The 24,239-nt window shown below is 35.1% G+C and overlaps 1 protein-coding gene across 46 annotated transcripts in view; it reads left to right on the forward strand.

The window, feature by feature from the left end:
* Positions 1-24,239, forward strand: part of Rims1 (regulating synaptic membrane exocytosis 1) — a 447,890-nt gene that overhangs the window by 73,677 nt on the left and 349,974 nt on the right. The window lies entirely within an intron of this gene.

The raw sequence follows: 24,239 nt of genomic DNA on the forward strand, positions 1-24,239 counted from the left end.
GGATTAACTTTCTATAGATTCCTTTAGTTTATATCATAATTCTCTAAAGGAAAAACCAAAATGAAGTGATAAAGTAGTAAAAAGGCTATGAAGAAAGTTAAATTGTAACTATTTTGCCATAACATTTTATAAGTGAAAGAGAAAATTAATTTAATTTTATATGGAAGATATTTCTATCCAGAGGATTGCATATATCTTGCTACTCTGCACAGTTTTACAGCTATTTACATTGTATCTCATCAAGAACCACATTCAGAACTCTATTTATTTGATTTCTTCTCTACTCCCTGCTTTCCTTGGTGTTTAGTCATAGAAATGCTTATGTTTTGTTTATTACAAACAGTACTAATTAATTTTAGAATATTTATGATTTAGGATATAAAATTGTGTTTTTTATTTTATACTATTCCAATATGTTGGTGCATATTATCTTTACAGAATGGTGGATTTCATTGTGTCATATTCACATATACATAAAACATTATTTGATCAATTTCACTCCCTATTACCTCTCCTGTTCTCTTCCTCAATCCCCCTGATTCCATTCCTTTTCCTTAATCGTTTCCCTTCCTTAATGGTTTCCTTTCTTGGCATCCCGTGTTTTACATGTTATCTTCCATCTAGCTTCTACATGTGAAAGGAAACATATAGTACTTTTATCTCTTGAGTCTGACTTATTTTGCTCAAAATTGTGGTCCCCAATTTCATCTATTTTCCTGTAAATGATACAATTTCATTTTTCATTATGGCTGATTAAAACCTATATATATATATATATATATATATATATATATATATATACACACACACACACACACACACACACACAAATTCACACACAAACACCACATTTTCTTTATCCATTCATCTATTAATGGGCACCCTGGCTGAATCCATAATTTGGCTATTGTGAATTATACTGCATGTATCTATAAAGTATGCTGACTTATATTCTTTTTGGATGAATACCAACGAGTGGTATAACTGGATCACGTGATGGTTCTATTTTTAGCTTTTTGAGGCGCCTTCATACTGATTTCCATAGTGACTTTACCCATTTACATTTCCACTAACAGTGTATTAGAGTTCCTTTTTCCATACATCCTTAACAAAATTTATTGCTATTTGAAGTCTTGATGATTGCCATTCTAACTGCAGTGAAAAGAAATCTCAGGAAGTTTTTTTTTTAATTCTTTTTAGATATACATTACAGTAGAGTGTATTTTGACATACATAACTTATTCTAATTAGGATTCCATTACTTGAGGTTATAGATGATGTAGAATTTCACTGGTCATGTATTCATGTATGAACATGGGAAAGTTCTGTCTGATTCATTCTACTCTTACCTATTCCCATCCCTCCTCACTTCATTCTCCTTTGTCTAATCCATTGAACTTCTGTTTCCCGCCCCTCTCCCTGATTTAGCATCCACATATCAGAGAGAACATTTGACCATTTTTGGCAGGGAGATTGGCTTATTTCGCTTAGCATGATAGTATCCAGATCTATCCATTTACTGGCAAAATCATAAGTCTTTCTTTTTTATGGCTATAATCTCAGGTAGTATTTACATTTTTCCTGATGGCTAATAATGTTGAACATTTTTCATATATTTGTTGGTCATTGGTACTTCTATTTTTAAGATATGTCTGTTCAGTTCATTTCTGCATTTACTGATTTTTTTGTTTGTTTTGTGTGTTTCTTTTTAGTATTGCATCTTTCTGAGTTCTTGTTGAGTCTTTATGAGTTCTTTATGTATTCTGGATAGTAGACCTCAGGCAGAGGAACAGCTGGCCAAGATTTTCTCTCATTCTATATCTTGTCCATTCACTCTGTTGATTGTTTCTTTTGCTGTGCAGAAACTTTTTAATTTGATGCAATTTCACTTATTGATTCTTGCTTGTTTACTAAGCTCTAGGGATTCTATCCTCCTGTAGGTCTTTGTGCCTATATGCTGAACTGTTTTTCTTATTTTTTAAACAGTTGCATAGTTTCTGGTCTTATATTTAGGTTTTTGATCCATTCTGAGTCACTCTAATACTAAGACCAGCTAAGGACACTATGAAGGAAGGGAAACTGCAGACCTATTTAGTTGATGACTCTAAATGCAAAAATACTCAATAAAGTGTTAACAAATCAAATTCAAGAGCACATTATGAAAAGCATACACCATGATCAAATTGGTTTCATCACAGGGATACAAGAATGGTTCAATATCTGCAAATCAATAAATGTAATACAGCACATAAATAGAACCAAGGACAAAACCACATGATTATCTCAATAGATGCAGAAAAAAATCCTTCAACAAAATCCAACACTGCTTCATGATGAAAACCCTAAAGAAACTAAGGACAGACATAACTTATCTAAACATCGTAAAGGCTATGTATAACAAAATTAGCATCTTGCTGAATGGGAAAGAACTGAAAGCAATTTCTCTTAACATCAAGAACAAGTCAAAGATGTTCACTCTTATCACTCCAATTTGTTATATTGAAATTTTATGTGATTGAATTGAAATTCAATGTCATTGAAATTTTAGCCAGAACAATTAGGCAAGAGAAAGAAACAAAAGGGGTATAAATAGGAAAAGAAGAAGCTAAAGTATCCCTATTTGCAGATGGTATGATCCTATACTTAGAAGATCTTAAAAGTCACACTGGAAGACTTCTAGTGCTAATAGAAAAATTCAATAAAATAGCTAATCAAAAAATTTAGTTGTAGCCCAGAATCAACATATAAAACTCAATAGCTTATCTATATATCAATAATGAAAATGCTAAGAAAGAATTCAGGAAAATAATTCTGTTCACAACAGCTTAAAAAAACACCCTAGGAATAAACCTAATAAAGGAGGCAAAAGACCTCTACAATGAAAATCATAGAACACTGAAGAAAGAGATTAAAGATGCTACAAGATCAAAAGACCTTCCATGTTTATGGATAGGCGGAATTTATGTTGTTAAAATAACCCTATTACTAAAAGAGATCTAGAGATTCAGTGCAATCCCCATTAAAATACCAGTGATAGTCTTCATAGAAATAGTGGGGGAAAACAATCCTAAAATTCATACGGCAGAACAAAAGATCCAGAAGAGTCAGACCCATTCAAGGAAGCATCATAATACCCAGTTTCAAATTATTCTGTAGATCCCTATAACAAAAACAACATGATACTTGCATAAAAACAGACATGTAGACCAATGGATCAGTATAGAAGAAACAGAGAAAATCCCACACAGCTACAGTCGTCTGACAAAAGTGACTAAAAGTAACATCAAAAAAATCCATTGGAGAAAAGGTAGCCTCATTAACAAATGGTGCTGGGTAAACTGGATATTTGTATGTAAAAGAATGAAATGAGATCCCTGTCTCTCATCCTATACAAAGCGATATGATATTTTAAAATAAATTTCCAGAGGCTAAATAGATATTATAGATTTTTTATTTCAATAATATATTTGCATATCATCTTCTTCATTGAATCAGCATTTTCCAAGGAATAAGAATAATTTTGATTTACCATAGTAAAATTATTTATAATTACTTCAATAAAATTAAAAACTTGGAAGAAGTACTGTTAATGTTGCTGCCATATTTCTTTTTCTGTATTTTCATTTATTTAATATTTTGAGGCAAATTTTGGCTGTGTTGCCCAGGCTGATCCCAAACTCTTGAGCTTAAGCAGTTTCCCACCTCAGCCTCCTGAGTAGTGGGACTACAGGCATACACCACTGCACCCAGCTTCTTTTTCTATAAATGCTCTTACTGTAAAATCATTTTCCTGTGATGGAACTTATCTTGATAATTCGCAGAAAACTTATGATTCTCCCTTCTCATATTATGTTCTAGGAATTAGGAAACTTTACTTCTAGTAGGATTCAAGTAATTTCTGGGAAAGTTCTTTGAAGAGGTAACATTGATTTTAAAATCTGTTCTGTTGTATATATTGAGGTTCCATTTTAATTGGTCCCATTTATTCCAAAGTGCACTTTAAATTGGACTTTATTAGATATGAAGTGATCATTTTCACTTTTTTCAGTAAGGTTCCAGATCTATTTGCTTTCTTCCTTTCTCTTTCAATTTCCAAATATTTATAGTTGTGGAACTCTTGTCACAACTTAATTGAGCCTAGTAAAACTATGGCAAACAAGAACAAGCAACTAGGGGCTCTTTTAATCTTTCTTTCTTTCTTTCTTTCTTTCTTTCTTTCTTTCTTTCTTTCTTTCTTTCTTTCTTTCTTTCTTTCTTTCTTTCCTTCCTTCTTTCCTTCCTTCCTTCCTTCCTTCCTTCCTTCCTTTCCAGATCCCCCGCACAGCTGAGAAATAATGGTCAAAAAAGCAGGAAGATTAGAGACCAAGGTAGTACAGGATTTAGAGGGATGCCCATCAGTGACAAATACAGCTGAAAAGTCAAGAAATAAATGATGGGATAAAAATGACTTTTAGTTTGGGTCAAGTAGACTCATTGGTAGCATTTGTCATAGCAGTTTTAACATATAACTGGGTGGGAAGGCTGTACTTCAGGCATGCTTGAGGAGAAAATGATAAGTCAGGAAAAGGTGATGGTGTATGTGTGTGACTTTTCTAAAAAGCTTTCCTAGGTAAAGAGAAAGACAGAATATTTGGTAGATATATAGAGGAAACAGGGGTGACTGGGTTTACATTACTTGGTACATTCTATTATGCAAATCTAGTTTGATGGATATGCATATCAATATACTTTAATATTTTTGATAACCATATATATAAATATTCAAATATTCCACTTATGTTGTTAATAATATGTCACTTGGTCATAGTTTAAACATGTTGCATGAGTTGTCATCACTTGATCAAAGAAATAAACATATCAAAATATTAGTGGAGTTTATCAATTAGTTGAATCTGAGGCTTGCTAAGCCTAAGGGTAAGATCCATCAATAAATGGGATGGAATTCTTGTCTAAAGGGTTTTCTCTCAAGTTAAGTGAGGGGCAAATTGTTATACAACCAAATAAATTGCAATACTGAATAATAAGTATTACAGTAGGAGTATGTTTAAAAGAGAAAATGATTTATTCTATTTGGGGTTTGTTTGATAAAGGGAAGAATTTAGAGTCTACAGCTCTGTTACTATGAATTTTGAAGGATGAATAATTGAGTAATTGGGTAAGTTCGTGATATAGCTTTCCGGAAGAAAAGAAAAGTTATTGTGAGGCACAAAATATTATGTTGTGCTGGCGTTATTTAAAGCATCATTGCTGGAGCCTCTGAGTATGTGTTCTGCTTTTCCCTACTTTAGTCTTGAGGTCACTCTGGGTGGTGGCTGGGAACTCTAGGTCTGTCCTTACAAGGCTGTCTGGGAGATGGTCTTGGTAACATGCCTTTGTGGGATACCTGGTAGATGGCCTAATACTTAGGCATCTGATACTTGATCTGTTGTTCCTCTCACAAGAAACTTGTTTTACTGGTAGGCTCTTGTCTGATTTTTATTCAGTTTATTCCTACTAGGATAGCCATGATGGAAGGAGAGTTGGGTTTCAGTGTACTGATCTGGTGAGACCTAGAGGAAGCAATACCAAAAGAATGAAAAACATGAAATAACAGAAGCAATGTATTTACTACCAACAAATCTCAAAGAAGAGAGGGGACATGCTTCACAGGGCCAATGGCAAGCCAAGGGCTATCTGGGACATGCATGCTCACTGAGTGTGTATGAGCAAGGTGGTGAGACCTGTGGGCCAAGTGAAAACTTTTTCAGGTTTTCTCAAGCAGGTTTTCCTTGGGAAGTGCTAACTGATGGGTTTAGAGGAAACAGACGTAAGCTCCAGGGCATTATGCTGTGACTGAGAAGTGATCATTATGGTATATCTGGGTGTCATTGAGGTGAGCCAAGGATGCTGTATCTAGCTTTTCTACATAACTCTTACCATTCATGATTTTTGGGTGATTGACAGCACTTCGATGTCTCTGCATTATGACCAGACTCATCACATAAAAATTACCAGCGTAACCTCAGAGTCTGGGTTCTGTTTAAAGAGCCAACCAGAAAGAATCTAAAAGAACTTACAGCTACAAGCTCTTTAATAGTCTTGAGATTCTCTGGTTATCTTTGAAAAAAATGGATACCTGGTTTTGACAGTGTGTTAATATTTATTTATATATTTTTGTATTGTTAGTCATCTGTTTGTAGGTTCTATAATTTTTATCAGTTTCATTCATTTATCAAAAAATGGCTTATGTTCCAGGTAAATTCAACTTCTTCTCAAGTTTTTGACCTGCCATTGTTTATCCTCTTTGCTTCCTCTCTTCTAGAAGTCATCTTGGTACATAAGGATAGTTAGTGTCCTTGACTTGATCATCTTGAGCTCCAGCTATATTGAGGGTTTTGACATGGGCATGTGTGTCAGACATACTCTTTCCTTTTCTTCACAGCTTTAGATGAGTCAGGCTTGAATTGACGAGGAGGCTGCCATCCACATTTTTCTTTTAATAGGCATGCTTTTTCAGATCTCAAGGGCATGGCTTTTTTCAGCAATAACAACTTTTGTGCAGACTTAATCAAAACACAGAGACTTCTGAGGACCAACATATATGGGTTGAGAATGAATTTATTCATGTAGATTTGGTAGCATACATTTAACCTAATTTTAAAATAGTCAACCTTGAGCTCTAAAAATATAACTCTGGGAAGTATTCCCATAGCAGTATAGGAAATATATATCTTTACAATTGAAAATATGGTTTCTCATTTTAAATCATATATCTAACATCACAGCTATATCTTATGCCAGATAATAGACCAAACAAAAGTGTATCCTTGATATTGTAACAGTTGGAAGAAGCTCTTGTCCTTATGTGACTATGGCTTTAAATTTTGCCCACCCATCATGGTCTTCAGGGTGTGTGGCCTAATGCTCCCAACTCAGGGATGACTTAGAAGACTGGCTAACTCACTGGCAGGTTGTCACTACCTCAGACACATCCCATTAGGAATATAATGATTCCTCCAAATAGTTTGGGAAAGACCCTATAAATATTGGAATCTAACCTCTTTACCCTGCTTTAGAAACTTTTGTCCCTGTGTTCCTCCTGAGCTATGTGGTCTCCTGGCTCAGAAGTTATTGAGATTTTCTACTGAAATTATTGTGATTTTCTACTCTATCTTTTCCAAATTCTCTGGATTTTTTTTTTTTTAAATCTCAGCACAGATGTGGTCTACCCCTTCAGGGAAGCCTGTTAAAGCAGCTTTGGATGGGAAGCAGGCATTGAAGAAAGAGAAGTGAATTTCTTCAACTGGTGAGAGTGTGCAGTAGGGGAAGCAGTTTATTGCCTTCTTTGTAGTGAGTTAGCCAGTGTATTCTTAACCTTTCTGCCCTGTGTGCAAAGTACAGTGTCAGGCAGTGGATATTAGGATGATAGGGCAGTGTCACTGCCCTTTAGGGCTTAAGAGTATGGAGGAGAAAAATCAAAATCTCAAACAAGCAGAGTTAATAAAATTTTTCATTTTAGCAAGGGCCTAAACTGAGTGCAGTGATAGAAATCTATGTGGGGAAGCTACTTAGAGAGTTTGTTCATGGAAGATTCTAAGAGGTTGTGACATTTAAGGAGAAACTTGGAAGATAGAAATCAACCTTGCGAAGAGTGAGAGCAAGGGAATTGCAGGCAGAGAAGACAGTATGTGCGATCATTCTTATATGGTCCTATGTGTGCCATGTCTGTTTGGGGAACTCAAAGAATACCAGAGGAAGTAAATGAGGAAAAAGAGGGCAATGAATAATATAAGTAAGAATACCATCTTAGAGGGCTGGGTTGTGGCTCATTGGCAGAGCGCTTGCCTCGCACATGTGAGGCACTGGGTTCTATCCTCAGCACCACATAAAAATGAATTAAAAAATAAAGATATTGTGTCCATATGCAGCTAGAAAGAAATAAAAAAAAAAAAGAATTCCATCTTACAGGTCTTGTTGGCTTTGAATTTTTATATGAAGCTTTTATCAAGAGACCTTCAGAGCACTTTAAAGAAGTCAGGACCATGATCCTACATAGTGTAACAAATAGTTTCCCAGGGTATATGAGAACTTTAGAAGTCAGTTGTGGCAGCTGAGACAAAATGCACTGGTTGTTTGTATCCTGTTGGTCACAAGAAAAATGGATCCAATGGAATTTAGTCAAGACATTTTGGAAGCAATGAGAAAGAAAAGGAATTTCTGCTATGAACTGAGGGGGAGGAAGTTTCAAGTCATATGTGTGATCTCTAATATGCTTAATATTCATTGACTCATAATGTAAAGATATATATTTTCTCATAAAGTTTTAAGCTTGCACAGAAAGTTATCTTAAAAGGCATTTGTAATTAAAGATTTTAGAAATTTCAATTGTGTTAGTTTAGCTATTTTTATATGACCTCAAATTTTGTATAAAGGTATGAAGGTAAAAAATTATGAAAAGGAAAATGGAATAAGAATTGAAACATCAGATTTTTTTTCACTTTAAATGTTTGATTTTTGTAGTATTTTTTCACAATGGTATTCTACTGGGACATAAGATTTAATAATTTTGTAAGTATATAGATACTTTAGAGGAAATAAACATTTAAAAATATATGCCAGATAAAAATATTACTGTTTTAAATGGATATTTTATTGACTGAATAACATCTAAACAAGAAGAAAGGGGTCATATTTTTCATATGCAAGGAATATTTTAGTTATATATTTTATCATAAATGAAGGTATTTTTTAGAGGCAAGTTTTCTCTGTACTAATTTTAGCCACATGATTATATAAACTTGTGATGAATTTTATAGTTAGGTTTAGTTAAAATTTTTCATATACAATGAGATATGTATTGTCATAGTCCATAGTTCTGATACCACCTGTAGTAGGGATCAAGATTAATTTTGGGTTAACACTAGAAAAATAAAAGCCCAACCAAAAAATATGTTTTTGCCTTTTAGAAAAAGTCAGTACAACCAGTAACTTGAAAATAGAGAATACTAGGAACATTGACATTTCCAATTCATGGCTATAATTAGGAAGTGACAGAATTAAAAAAAAAAAAACTGTGTGGCTTTTATAGTCTTCCTTCTCTTTATATGATTTGCTGGCTAATGCAAATCATTCTGTGCCAATTCACAAAATCTTCCAAAGCCCCTGTTTCTGCTCTAGTTCAATGATAATAGTGTGCTTATCTCTTTCTAAATGCCTATAGGGAAAGATGTTGTCTTCAGTTGCTTCAATATTAAGAGTTTAGTTCTGTAAGAGTAGAAATGCATTAGTTTTATATCAGTTATATTTTGTAGTATTTGACTAGTTCTTAATTGATTTCACAAATTATCTTTTCTTGACTAAACTAGGTCCTCAAATAATGATGGTCTGAGTAATTTCTGTGTTGGTAACCCTAACATTAGAGGACTCTTTTCCTTGTACATTCTTGTTTTTTTTTTTTTTAATTCCTGTGAGTATAGCATGCATGAGCCAAATGCATTTTTTTACTCTCCTGTGCAAACCATCTACCTTTATTCCTATACTTTATTTTCTTGTTGATTCTATTAGAAATAGGCACCTAAAGTTCATTTTTAAACCATAAACCCAGGGCTCGGCCCAAGTAGTCAGCTTAGTGGTTCTCCATTCCTCCCACTCTCCTGACCAATCATAGGTAAAATATTTGTCTACAGGAAAAGGAATTTTTCTAAAAAGATTTCCTAAAGAAACAAAGGTTGTATAATCTCAAGGAGACTTTTGACTGAGTTTGTTCAGTATAGCTTTCCATCAAGCCCCATGAGGTGGGCAACAACTGAGATTGATGATTTGTGCACTTGGCCTGCACAGAGAAAACAAAGCATGAGCTGGTCACAGTGGTGTAAGCCTGTAATCCCAGTGGCTCCCAGTGGCTCTGGAGGCTGAAGCCCTAAGCAATTTAGCAAGACCCTGTCTCCAAAATAAATAAATAAATAAATAAATAAATAAAGGATGAGGATGTGCCTCAGGAGTTAAGCACCCTCTGGGTTCAATGCCTGGTATAAAACAAATAAAACCCAGAAAACAAAGCATGAGCTATTTTAGTGACTTACCCTGGAGTCACTCAGCAGGAGAGGGGGAAATCCAGGTCTAGAATTCAGGCACCTGGATTCATAGTACAGAATGGATTCAAAATATGTAAATGATTTATTTTACATTGTAAGTACTATTACACTTACAGATGTGTCCCCTAAGGTTCATATGTTAGGAATCTAATCCCCAGATTTTTGTTAATGCTCTATTTAGGTGAGGTCTTTGGGAGATATTTTGGATTAAATCAAGTCATGAGGGGCACTAATGATGGGCATTAGTCGTTTTATAAGAAGAGGAAGAGACTTGAACTAGTGCATTTCCTATCTCACCATGTTATGCCTCCATGATTTTATGATGCAGAAGAAGGCCCTCACCAGGGCCTCAGCACAGCTCATGGACTTCTCAGACTCCAGAGCCAGGAGCCAAATAAACTTCTATTCTTTATAAATTATTTGTTCTCAGGTGTTTTGCTATAAAAAAAAATGGACTACAACAATAATGAAAGAGAAGAATCTGGAAATTTTTTAAATGGAATGATGGAGAAACCCTGGCTGTAAGGGTTAGAAGCACGTGTTTTCAGTCCTTTCTCTGATACTCACTTGCTTGGCTCAGTTCTTCCTAAATCTTAGTGTTTTTCATCTGCATAGGAAGAAGAAAGTTATAACTAGTTATTTCCTTGGAGGATTTAAAAAGTTTTTTTTTTTTTTTTTCAATTGTCTTTATTTATTTTATGTGGTGTTGAGGATCATCGAACGCAGTGCCTCACATGTGCTAAGCAAGCGCCCTATCAGTGAGTCACAACCGCAGCCCTGCTTGGAGGTTTTTAAAGTCAAAATGAGATAATGTACATGAGAAAGTTGTGCACTATATAAAGTACTATATAAATATTATTTACATACTGTTCCAAAGTATCAGTGAAAAATCTTTACATTATTCACTGTTTTATCCATTTAGAAAATATTTGTGTAGCCCTTAAGGACACGCATACTGGTACAGTTTGAAAATAACCACATTTAGCCAGTCCAGTAAAAATATAGGCTGCATCTTTTTATCCCTCTGTGTGTCTTTTTTAAAGGAGTAACATAAAAAGGCATAGGGCACTTAAAAAAAATCCTACATTACACATCAAACTACCCTCTTGTGTATAAAATGCTCCCCACTGTGCACAAATATGGAGACCAGGAAATATGTATTTGGAAAATTTCCCCAAGTAATCCTGACATACTCTCTTGATTTAGAATTACTGATATTTTGCACTGATATGTTTGGCAAAAATGAAGATTAGCTAGGATGTAATGATTCTGTAAGTCAAAATTAATGTGAATATCTCTGAACTCCACTTATCTTTTGAAGCTCCATGTACTGAGAATGCAAAGAGAAATAAATATTGGCAATATTATTATTAGAAAGTTGATGTGCCTCAGGGTCCAGCCTAGTTATTCTGTGAATCACTGCTATTTCCTCTGCTCTTCCACGGAGTCATTTGTCCAGAATGAGAACGGTCTGCCTGTGCCAAGAAAATAGATGGTTGTTGTGCAAAAACAGGAAGCTCATAGTCAAAGGAGAATTTGTACCCACTGGCTACTTCTGTACTGGTATTAGAAGTAAAGTACTAAATAAAGGAAAAAAAAAAACATGCTCAGGACCTTGGGCACAGTATGCAGAATAGTGTTTATTTAGTGAAAAATGACAATGGTAGATAAATGAATGTACTCATCTATTATGCACATAACAAATATTAAACATGGTGAATGTGTCTGGGCTATCTTTAGTGACTTTATGTAGCATTACTATGTAATGTGTAATTGAGGGTATTGGATAGACAACTGCAGGGAATGGCATGCTAACACAGACCTTTTAAGGCTTATTTAACTTCTGGTAATACTGATTTTTTATCATTTTCAAATGACCCCACATATGTACAATTTACTTTGACATGTGCTCACTTTAACTCATTCATTCATAACTAGAGACATAAACAATTAAGCAGATGAAACTTAGTCAAGCTTAGAGACAAGTAAACAGATCATTATAACACAGCATGATAATAAGGCTATGCAAGAGCTTACAGATTGTCATGAAATCACAGATAAATGGCATCTACCTAAAAAAATGAGGTCAGGAAAACCTGTTAGTTTCTGTAATACTTAACATTTTATCATATTTCTTTTAGCACTTTATATTTACTGTCTGATGTTTTCTCTAATTATTTAATATACATGTTTTGCACACAACCTATGTTACAAGAAATATACTGAATAGGGCAAGGAAAGGAAACCCTGTAAGATAACATAAGATACAGAATCTGCTTTCAAGTTGTTTTTAATATTATTGCAAAAGACGAGAGACAGCTAGATGGATAGATCAACGGATAAATCTGTGGCTAGGTAGGTGTAAAAGATACCTCAAAATATAAATAAACTAAAAAGTTTTTTCTCAGCAAGAGAAACAATAAGAGAGGTAAATAGGGAGCCTACATCCTGGGAACAATTTTTTACCCCTCACACTTCAGATAGAGCCCTAATATCCAGAATATACAAAGAACTCAAAAAAAGTAAACAATAAGATAACAAATAACCCAATCAACAAATGGGCCAAGGACCTGAACAGACACTTCTCAGAGGAGGACATACAATCAATCAACAAGTACATGAAAAACTGCTCACCACCTCTAGCAGTCAGAGAAATGCAAATCAAAACCACCCTAAGATGCCATCTCACTCCAGTAAGATTGGCAGCCATTATGAAGTCAAACAACAATAAGTGCTGGCGAGGATGTGGGGAAAAGGGTACACTTGTACATTGCTGGTGGGACTGCAAATTGGTGCGGCCAATTTGGAAAGCAGTATGGAGATTCCTGGGAAAGCTGGGAATGGAACCACCATTTGACCCAGCTATCGCCCTTCTCGGACTATTCCCTGAGGACCTTAAAAGAGCGTACTATAGGGATACTGCCACATCAATGATCATAGCAGCACAATTCACAATAGCTAGACTGTGGAACCAACCTAGATGCCCTTCAATAGATGAATGGATAAAATATGTGGCATTTATACACAATGGAGTATTACACAGCACTAAAAAATGACAAAATCATGGAATTTGCAGGGAAATGGATGGCATTAGAGCAGATTATGCTAAGTGAAGCTAGCCAATCCTTAAAAAAACAAATGCCAAATGTCTTCTTTGATATTAGGAGAGCAACTAAGAACAGAGCAGGGAGGAAGAGCATGAGGAAAAGATTAACATTAAACAGAGATGAGTGGGGAGAGGGAAAGGGAGAGAGAAGGGAAATTGTATGGAAATGGAAGGAGACCCTCAATGTTACACAAAATTACATATAATAGGTTGTGAGGGGAAAGGGGGAAAAAAAACAAGGGAGAGAATTGAACAACAGCAGATGAGGTAGAGAGGGAAGATGGGAGGGGAGGGGAGGGGAGGGGGGATAGTAGGGGATAGGAAAGGTAGCAGAATACAACAATCACTAATATGGCATTATGTAAAAATGTGAATGTGTAACCAGTGTGATTCTGCAATTTGTATTTGGGGTAAAAATGGGAGTTCATAACCCACTTGAATCAAATGTATGAAAGATGATATGTCATGAGCTTTGTAATGTTTTGAACAACCAATAAAATAAATAAATAAATAAATAACATGTCAAGTGAATTACTTTAAAAAATTAAAACAGAGTATCCTCAAGGGGGAGTGTGTGCGTGTGTGTGTGTATGTGTGTGTGTGTGTGTGTTAGTTATAGCTTTCGTTGAAGATTATAATTAGGTAAAAAGAGAATGTCTTGCTTTAGTTCTTAGATGATTCTCTGTTAATTCGTTTAACAATAAGTTTGTATATGTTTCAAGCACTCCATGGACATCTCAGCCTAAAAAAAAATGATTTGGGCCAAAGTTCAGAAGTAAGAATGAGGCAGTCCAAGCAAAGGGGGCATGGATGTAGAGTCTGCCTTGAGAAATCTATTTGGCAAATAAGTTGGGAAATATAAATCTTCAAAAGGAGGTTGGGGTCAGCTTATGAATGTCCTTGAAGTACAGCCTCAAGAAACTCATTTTACTCTGAAGGAAGACATGAAAGTGTCTGAATGGAGATCTGCCCACTTGAGTACTTTTCAGGATAATGAATTTTCCAGAAGTATACATTATGTATCAGAATAGGGCATTCCTGGAGAAGAGGTCAATGAGTACATAATTAAAATAGCCAGACATGACTAATAACAGTAAAGATGAGGTAGCAGTGATCAAAAAAAAAAAAAAAAATGAAAGAGAGACATCTGGAAGGAGAAACTAGCAGGCCTTGGTGACATGAGAATGTAGCCATGAGGAGAGTAAGGAAAAAGAAAGACTCACTTTGAGTCTGGAAATTACCTTAGGAAACTTATTGAAACATAAGGAAAAAGAAGAGCCATGTAGTTCTAGACAATTTTGTTTCCAAAAATATGATTCCTTAAAGAGATCCATAAGGAAGAAGACTGGCACAATGGAGAGACCATTTCATGGGAGCATCAAAAAAGGAAAGAACATACATCTATTGTTTTAAAATAGCTTGCTGACCTAAGTTATGTATAAGATCAAAGCTGAAGAATGTCTGGCTTTAGCTCTTACATGATTCTCTGTTAATTTGGTTAACAATAAGTTTGTATATGTTTCAAGCACTCCATGTACATTTGACCCTTACAATCTTTATGAAATACCATTACTATCTTCATGAGAAAACTGAGGCATAGAAAAATGCCTTCACCACTGATAGTGAAGCCAGAGCTCATGCCCAGACTTCCACAGAGGTAGCCACTATGGATAATTCATTTGAACTCTCCAAGTAGGATCCATTGACAGCCTTCTGCTTGCTCAGTCCAATGCTAGAATATAGAGGGTTAGATCAAGAATGCCATAGATTTCTTGATTCAAATAAGTACCATTCTAGTATGGTGGGCATAATATATAATCAATGAGTAAGGTCACATACTGTAGTACTTACCCAAGATGGAATGAATTCATGAAAAATATGAAATTGATAAAGATCTAGAATGTACAAAATTACAATTGGTAACATTTTGTATCTTGTTTCTTTATTTATAAAGCCAGTGGGTTTTATTTGTTTTGCATGAAGAAAAGAAGGTTAATCTTTAATCCTGCAATACCTGCACTAGTCACTTGGTAATAAATAATGTCCCATTTTGGGACATGTTTTCTTTGATTCCTTTACGTGATTTTCAGGAAAAATAATTCATTTTCTCATTTCTCGAGACTTGTACCCTCACTTGTGGTTTTCACTTCTTGAAGGAAGAGGATGTATTATACAAATCTATAACACATTGTAAGATCATGCTATGCCTTGGAAAATGTTAATAAACTGCATTTTAAAATTTGGACTCTAATTTGACTAATTAGAGTGCCAGTTGACAATGATTCCAAGGTGAATTCCATTATTTCCTTTATTTATAATGGCAAACTGAGCTGATAAACATCAAGGACTAGAGTGGAGGAGGATCAGGGAGGAGAATGAAAGCCTCCTTCATTTTGTCCCTTTGATTTTTCTAACTTTGCCTTCCCATGCAATGGTGGTGAGCTATGCCCACCATCTGTTATCCATTGAGGTACTGAAAGTGTTAAAATATGTGTATTGGTTTTTGTAATGTCATTTATCGTGAAACCTGTGGTGATAGTCTTGTAGCTTTGGGCTTTTCTTTTCCTTTCCTCTCTGTGTATGTTTGATAGAGAAAGACAGAGACAGAGAGCATGGGGTCTCACTATGTTGCCCGGGCTGGCCACAAACCACAAACTCCTGGGCTCAAGCCATCTTCCTTTTAGACTATATATTTGAGAGAATTTCAGGCTTCAATAACTTTGAATTATATATCTTTGTGTGTGCACATGCATGTGTGTGTGTGTGTGTGTGTGTGTGTGTACATAAAACTTGGACCGTTTTGCAATTAGGATTAGAGACCATTTAATTTTTTACAACAAAGCCAGCGGGCTTGTGCATCCTGTAGTCCTCACAGCACACTATCTTATACGTAAATTCAAATGTGCTGCTTGGTCTGAATAAATCAGAGCTGAGCCCAGCATCTCCTTCCATGTCACATCCAACAAACAAAGGCACAGTCACACACATGCATCCTTCTTCCCCTTCTATCTTGAATTTGTGACATTTCCATTCTCTCAGTCACTCAGGCAGAAAACCCCTGAGTCATTTTTGACTCCTCACTTCCTTGCTCTCTCTACATGTCTACATGTTATCAGTCACTATGTCCTGTCAGGTCTAATTCTGAATCGTCACTCACATCTGTTCTTTCTGTCAGTTCTCACTGACATTCTTTTATTCCAGGCTCTCTTTCCTTTCACACAGAGTTGGAAACCTAATTGGCCCCTTTATCTCCTTTTTTTTTTTTTTTTTTTGCCATGCTCAGTCATCCCATCCAACTTTGGTGAAAGCAGCTGCCCTCCCACAGGCCTTAAGGCCCCATAACCCATGTGTAAATTCTAAATCATGCACTGTCTAGCACCTAGTTATATTTTCTCCCACAAAGCCTTCTCTAGTCATAAGTTGTACAAAACCGCATTATTTTCTACTCATTGAAGATACCCTTCACTCTTTTCCCACCCTGAACTTTTGCCTCTACTTGTTTCGTTGTCTAATTTCTTACCCACTGTACCTTCTCTACCCATTATAATTTCACCTATGGTCCAAGTCCAGGCTCAAATGCAATTTCCTTCCAAAACTTACCTGGCCAACCACCCCACCAGCATTTCTTCCTGCTTGAGTTTTTGTTACACCTGTTTTACATAGAGCACATATCATGTTCCACCTCTTATTTGTGTATATCTTAGATCCACTGTGAGTTTTGAGTGCTGTCTTGGCTTTATATTATTTTCCTGATTCTTATGGAAAAAAGTTAATACTTTTGAAGTGAAATTGGACACTGAAATGAAATCACCTGGAACTTGTTTCTGCTCATTCTCATACTCTCTCACTCTTTACCTGATTTAAATATTAAGTGTAAAGATTAAGTTCTAAAGAAGGCCCAGTCCATATTATGTGATCAAAACATTATGAACTTGAGTTTTTAAATTTTCTTTCTACATTGGTATAGAAATTTTTTCTTTCTTGTGAGAAAAGTTTGAATTGTAAAGTTAGTCTAGTAAATTCTTAGTTATAAGTAAATAAATTGTTGAATGTTACTACTAGCAGGCTGATGTTGCAGTCTCCCAGATTGTTGCATGTTTTTGATGACATGCCAAAGCTCATAAAAGATGTTAATTATCACCTGTTGATAGACCGAATATAAATTGCTATAGTGTATTATTTCAACAGCTGGAAACAGAATGTAGTAGAAACAAGGAGACTAGTTTTAATTTTACATTGGATTGCTTTAATATGTTTCTCTGCTTAAGAAGAAAGCAAAAAGGCTTAAGATCTCTCAACTCTGAAATGCTAAATAATTCTTAGATGAAAATGGAAATGGGAGGTAAAGGTTGTGGACATGTCTAGAGGGACTCAAAGCCAAAGTTAAGAGGATAATCTTTAAAGAAGCAGGAAGTAAAAAAAAGCTATTGTCGGGCCTACAAAGTAAGAAATAAGGGTGTATCTGGCCATGTGCAAATGCAGCAAATGTACAAGCTCCAGGAGAGAGAGGTTGGAACTATACTGAAACTGACTAGGATTTTTATCTGGCATTTTTTGTCTTGCTATCTCAGACCTCAACTAATTATCTCCCCAAGGAAGAAGGAGTTGTTATTTTATACCTTTTTTATTTTTTAATTTTTTTTGAGAAAAACTGTTTACTAATAAAGGATGGAGTTGTTACTCTGACCTCAGAAACCATTTTTAATTTTAGTGTACACAGGCAGGCAGGGCACGATAAGCTGAATCCTGTAAAGTAAGAAGGTAAACCTTCATGTTTATTTATCCATCCTTATATATATATATATATATATATATATATATATATATATAGAGAGAGAGAGAGAGAGAGAGAGAGAGAGAGAGATCTCCATATATAAACCTGATGGGGTTGTACAAAAGGAGGGTTCAATGTCTCCCCTACCCTGTTTGTTAAAATCCTTACCTTCTTTCACATAAAACTTTATACTCCATCAATGCTAGATTGTAGTTTACCATCACATCATGTACACAAAGCTCATGTTGTCTTGAAAATCAACTGTTAAACTTTCAAAAAGTTTGCAAGCTAGTGGTCTAAACATAGCTATTATTAAAAATTAAATTATATAAACTTTATAATTAGGTACATTGTATTCCATTAAGAAGCAATTCTAAAAACTCACCACTTTCTAATTATTTTGTTACATATCACTGTCTCTGCTCTTGACATTTATATCCATATATTTATAGAATGAAAATACTACACTGTGCATCATTTACCAACTCCATGTTAAAGTGCCATTACATTTACTGTTTCAAATTTGGCCTGATGGAACTATTTACCCCACAGAAACTGGAAAATCCTGTAAATCCACAGTCAACATTTTCCCTTCTTTGTGTGTGTGTGTGTGTGTGTGTGTGTGTGTGTGTTTGGTTTTTTTAATTTTTTTTTTTTGAGAAACAGTTTTGTTAAGCATTTGTAGTCAAACCACTAAACCCATACTCTGCCTTTGTAAATGTGCTTTTTTCTACCTGGAAGACCCTTTATATTATTTGAGGTACACATGATGTTAGGACACTCATAAACACATAGAGCATCTACCAATGAACTCCTCTTAGTCACTTTGATAACACTCTTTTCCAAAGACATCTTGGGCTTCCCACACAGCTCTATAAATTGAATACCTTTATTTCAGCATCTGGCATTATTATGACATTTAGGGTTGCTAGATGGAACAAATAAAAATACAAGACTTTTTGTTATATTTAAATCTCAGGTAGGCAATTCATACTTTTTATTAAAATGTTTCTTATTTAATATTTGAGCATACTTATACTAAAATGTATTCATTGTAAAACGGAAATTCAAATTTAACTGGGTGTCTGTATTTTATCTATAAATTCTGACTATATGATTTTTTAAAATGTTTTTAATCTCCTAGTAGAGAATACCAGGTCTGTTTTCTACTGTGTCTATAGTGTCTTATCACTGAGAATGACTCAATTAGGAGTTTGTTTGCTTATTAATCATATTTGAACTGTTTATTATGTTAGTCCTCACCTTTCTCACTCCCATCTGTATTCTTGGATGAAATCTGAAAGTATTTTTTGTGGAATTTGAGATAATATATAAGATATGTGTTTCAGAAAGTTCACTTTAGATTCTAGGAGTGATGGCTTAGGGGTGAAGATGTGGAATTAGGGCAACCAGAGAGGAGGCTAAGGCAGTGGACTATTATGATGGCAACGCATGGAGTCTAGGGCTGAAGATGTTTTGCAGAGGGGAGAGTACACATTTGGATACAAACCTAGAGAGAAAACAACCAGATTTGATCACTGGATATAGAGATGGAATGAGGAGGAAATAGAAATGACTCTGCGTTTTCTTTTTTGAGAAGTGAAGTTTATGTTGATGCCATTAACTGAGGAAGATATAAAAGACGTGTATCACATTGGGAGTAGCAAAAATAACTGAGGAGTTCAGTTTGGGACATACTAAGTTTAATGTACTGTGAACATGCATGATAAGAAAATTATTTGGCCACCAGTATAGTACGGGCACTGACAATTAGAAAGAGATATCAATCAAATGGAGTGGTTGACAACCATCACCAATCAACAACCATGACCAACATCCACAGTCATGCTGCATGAAGGTATTTTTTAGCTCAGTAAAGATTTCTGATACAGAATTAGAACTATGGGTCTGGAACTCTGGGGGAAGTTAGGTGTGAAAATTTGGGGGGGTTTGGCTTAAAGGTGATATTGATGCTCTGGAAGGAAATGATATTATGTACAGTGTATTAGGAGAAGTAAGTAAATAATGGCCTCTTTAGGATTGAGAGAATAGATAGAAGAAATAAAAATAGTAAATTAAGAAAAGGCAGAGTGACCGGATTTTTATGTATGGTAACCATGATGGATTATCTTGCCTCTACTTCCAATTCCACATTTTTTTTTGATGGACCAATTACTATGTTAGAACAGATATAATATGAACTGAGTGGCATCTATAAAATATTGGTTGGTATAGTATGAAAGTACTAGGTGGCTTAAAATACTAACATTTATTCCTGACAGCTCTGGAGGTTGGAAATCTGAGATCAGATGTGGTTTGATTCTGGTGAAGAACCTTTTCTGGTTTGGAGGCAGCCACCTTTTTGTTGTGTCCTCATGTAGTAGAGAGCAAAGCAGGTGGGGTGGATGGTGAGCTCTCTTGTCCATTCTAATAAGGGCAATGATCCCATTCATCAGAGTCCTACCCATATAACCTAATTATTTCCCAATGACTTCACCTCTAAAAACTATCACATTGGGAATTAAACTTAAATGTGATTTCTTTGGTAGGGGAGACAGAATTCAGTCCAAAGTTAATACCCCAAACCACAGACATTTGGGGACTTGACCTTTTGTACTATGGTAAGAGCACCCATTAGGGGGAACTACAGACTAACTTCTGATACAGAATACCATTATCACTTCACAAGGGTCTGATAGAACTGAAAACAAAATATTCAGACAAGGAGGAGAGTGGATGTAATTATCAGGGGTTCGAAGCTGATTGGCCCAGAAGCCTCTCTGGCTTCGGTCTGTGAAAAGAAAAGGGAGGCTTGGAAATAGGAAGTTGCCCATGGTGTGTCATTGATTGTGTCCTTAGAGGGCTTTTGCTGTTGTTACATTTCTCAAACTTGATAATAAGAGCAATTTTGAGTTAATGAGAAAGTATTGTATTTGAACAGTGAGAATTGTTCTAGTTCTGTTACTCAAGGAGTTCCTGAGGAAAACTAAGACTGCAAAGTCCATATGGCCTATGAAAGAACACCATGCTCAAATATGGATAGGTCAGAAGATCAAGGGGTTGTTGATTTTTTTCCCAATTCTGAAAGGATGCTTAATCACTCATTCTATTATTACAAATGTTACAATAATAATTATAAATGTTTCTTTGTGTCTTATAGCAGCAAATCTAAATTCTTTTAGTTAATATCAAGATCTTTTCTGGTCTACCTTCAGTAACCCCCTTTCATATATATAATTGCCCCAAAATTACACCACCAGCTTTAGTAAGTGTGAATCTTTGGCAGCCACATGGGCATATCATATTGTTTTCTGCTGCCATGTCCTGGTCTGTCTGATTCCTTTTGCTCAAAATTCCTTCCAGTTTCTGACTTGCTTCTATTCCAAGTTTTTTGGAGTCCGTGAAACCAAATTCCATATATCCTTGATCATTTATCTAGGAAAGTTTTAAAGAATTAAATTCTACATTCTCACTGAAATAATAATACCTTTTATATGAATGTTTTGGACAGAAAAAAGGTGCCACTGGGTGGTGATGTATGCACAAGGATAATTACTGTGACCAACTGGCAAACTCTGAATGTCCACCAATAGGAAATGGTTGAATAATTAAGGTTTTGTCCTACAATGGAATATTTTTTTTATCCCTGGCAGCTATTAAAAAGTATCAAAGTTCTCACTTACTTATCCAGTAGATGAAACTAGAGAGTTGTTGAAATAAATAACTCTGTGATGGGCTCACAGCACACTTGTAGTAAAGATTAACTGTTAGCTATTATTGGGGGATTGGGGATGTAGCTCCGTGACAGAGTGCTTGCCTACCATGGCTGAGGCCCTGGGTTCAATCTCTCCAAGGGGAAAAAAATGAAAAAAAGATTAGCCATTACTGCTGCTATTGGTTTTATTATGTTTCTTTTGAGAAATTATAACAACAGTGTATCTTTAGATAAATAATTTATGTGGTATCATCTACATATGGAGTACAGTTGTTATAAGAATAGTATCATATATGTGTACATAAGCAGGGTTGGTTCAAATTATTATACAGTTACTGAACACCTTACAAAAGCACAGGCACAAGACTAGCAAAAGGGACCCTGAGTCTGAGCAGCTGGATTTCCAGCACGTGTTTGTAACTAGCTTGGTAAAAGCCCAGTATTTCAGGTTGTATATAAACAAGGTACGAAGTGAGATTATATACACCCCATTGTCAATAGTGATGTATTATTCGAGTATGACTAAAGAGGAGAAAAAGCCCATACTACTTGAATGCTGTGCTTGTTTGAATGACTGAAATAAATAAATATTAATTTGTAATTAAAGTGACTGAAATGAAAAATAGGGACTAGCATATAACAGGTACTCAATAGTTGGTAATTCTTATTGTCATCATTATGATGTGCCTCAGGTTTGATAAACTCTAGAAATTTTCTCTAACAATATCTCCCCTGTTCTTTGCACTACTAAAACACTGATGTATGCCTGTTATTTACAGCACGTTTAATTGTATGGTGAGACTTCATTCACGGCATTACCTGTATTGAAGTTTTGTTTTGCTCCCAGAGCAGCTTCTTTTAAGGCAAAGTCACATTGTGTGCTTAATTTACTTCTTCTAATACTAACAGAAGAAATTGTAATCAATTTGTTCCAAATGTATAGGAATTTTTGAGCTACAGGTTCTTGGCTATATTTGATGGTAATCATAGATATATGTTGAGAATTTGCTGCATACTAGATAACATGCTAGGTGCCAGGAATACTACAATGAACAAGAAAGATAAGGCCCCTCCTTTCCTGGCATTATATTGTGATGTGTGTCGGGGGAGACCCTCAAGTACACCTATATAAACACATACTTAAAAATATATATCATCAAACATGTAAAACAGAGATTGTGATTAAAGCTGGGCATGAAATGAATAGGTTGCAATGATGGAGAATACCAATGGTTCATAAATTTAATACAGAAATAAAAAATGGTCTCATGAGCAACCTCAAAGCTGAAAAATGAGAAAAAGCAAGCAGTCTGTGAAAAGCTGGGACGTGGGTGTGCTTGGCAGGAGAGGCAGCCATCTCTGAGATGAGAAGGAACATGTCCTTAATGACTCTGGAGCACTTGAGTGGTGGTTGGAGTGACTTGAACTGAGGCTGGCCGAGTAGACATAGGCCAGGCCATGCAAGGCACAGTGAGGACTGGGTTTTATTCCATGTTTGATAGTGGCATTTAAAGTAATATCATTTATTAACAATATCTGCTCACAGCCTTATATGACTTCATGAGATCTATTTTAGAATAATTAAGATGATAATAAAATGCTGTAATATTTAAGAATGCTTTAAAATATAATTTTATATATTAGATATTAATCTTAAACGATACTTAGAGAACCAACTGAATTCAGAAAGACCAATGGGTCTTTTACAAGGTCAAAATTACCAGCCTCAACTATATTCTATTTCTTTTCGTCTAGGGTTCTCTGCTCTAAGCCATACTGAAAGAAATATAGTAACTTTATTTTTATAAGTGACTTCCTTTAAATTGCAGACTTTATTTTTGAAATTGCCTCAAGACTATGAGTCACTTGTCTTCTTAATTTAAAAACAAAAATCTTTCAACTTTTAATAGCATTTTATGTCAATTTCTCTAGACTATTTGAACATGTTTTTAAAAAATATCTAATGTTATACTGTTCATCATTTACTTGCTATAAACTTTTTCAGTAATGCATCCTAAAACCTTTGTATTGTTTAGTTTATACAAATGACTATGTCTTCAACAAATATTGCCAAAGTTTAGTGTGGTGGATAAATCATTCATTTATTCATCACACATAGCACATGCTGTGTTCAAATCACTGGTATAAATATTGTGAAGGGTATCAGACCCCATTCCTAAGTGAAAAGTAAAGCCTATTATATATTAACACTTTAAAAGGACAAATAAAGTACTGTAGTTTAGAGAAGTCATAGATCACATGGAACATACAAAGAATTGTAATGGAATTTATAGAATGAAGAAATTACCTGTGACCAACAAAACACACACACACACACACACACACATATATATATATATACATATACATATATATATATATATATATATATATATATATATATATATATATAAACCCTTAAAGTTATTTAGAGTAGAAATCAGGATTTTTAAAACTGAAAGAGTTTTAAAGGATCATCCAGTTGAGCTCCCTTGCTTGAGACATAATTACACAAGTTCAGAGAGGCCTGATTAGCATCCCTGCCAGTAGTAGTCAGGGATTTGTGGTAAA

Source organism: Marmota monax, unplaced genomic scaffold, assembly GCF_021218885.2.
Source record: "Marmota monax isolate L192 unplaced genomic scaffold, Marmota_monax_Labrador192_F-V1.1 WCK01_AAM20220418_F8-fsc00091, whole genome shotgun sequence".
Lineage (NCBI taxonomy): Eukaryota > Metazoa > Chordata > Mammalia > Rodentia > Sciuridae > Marmota > Marmota monax.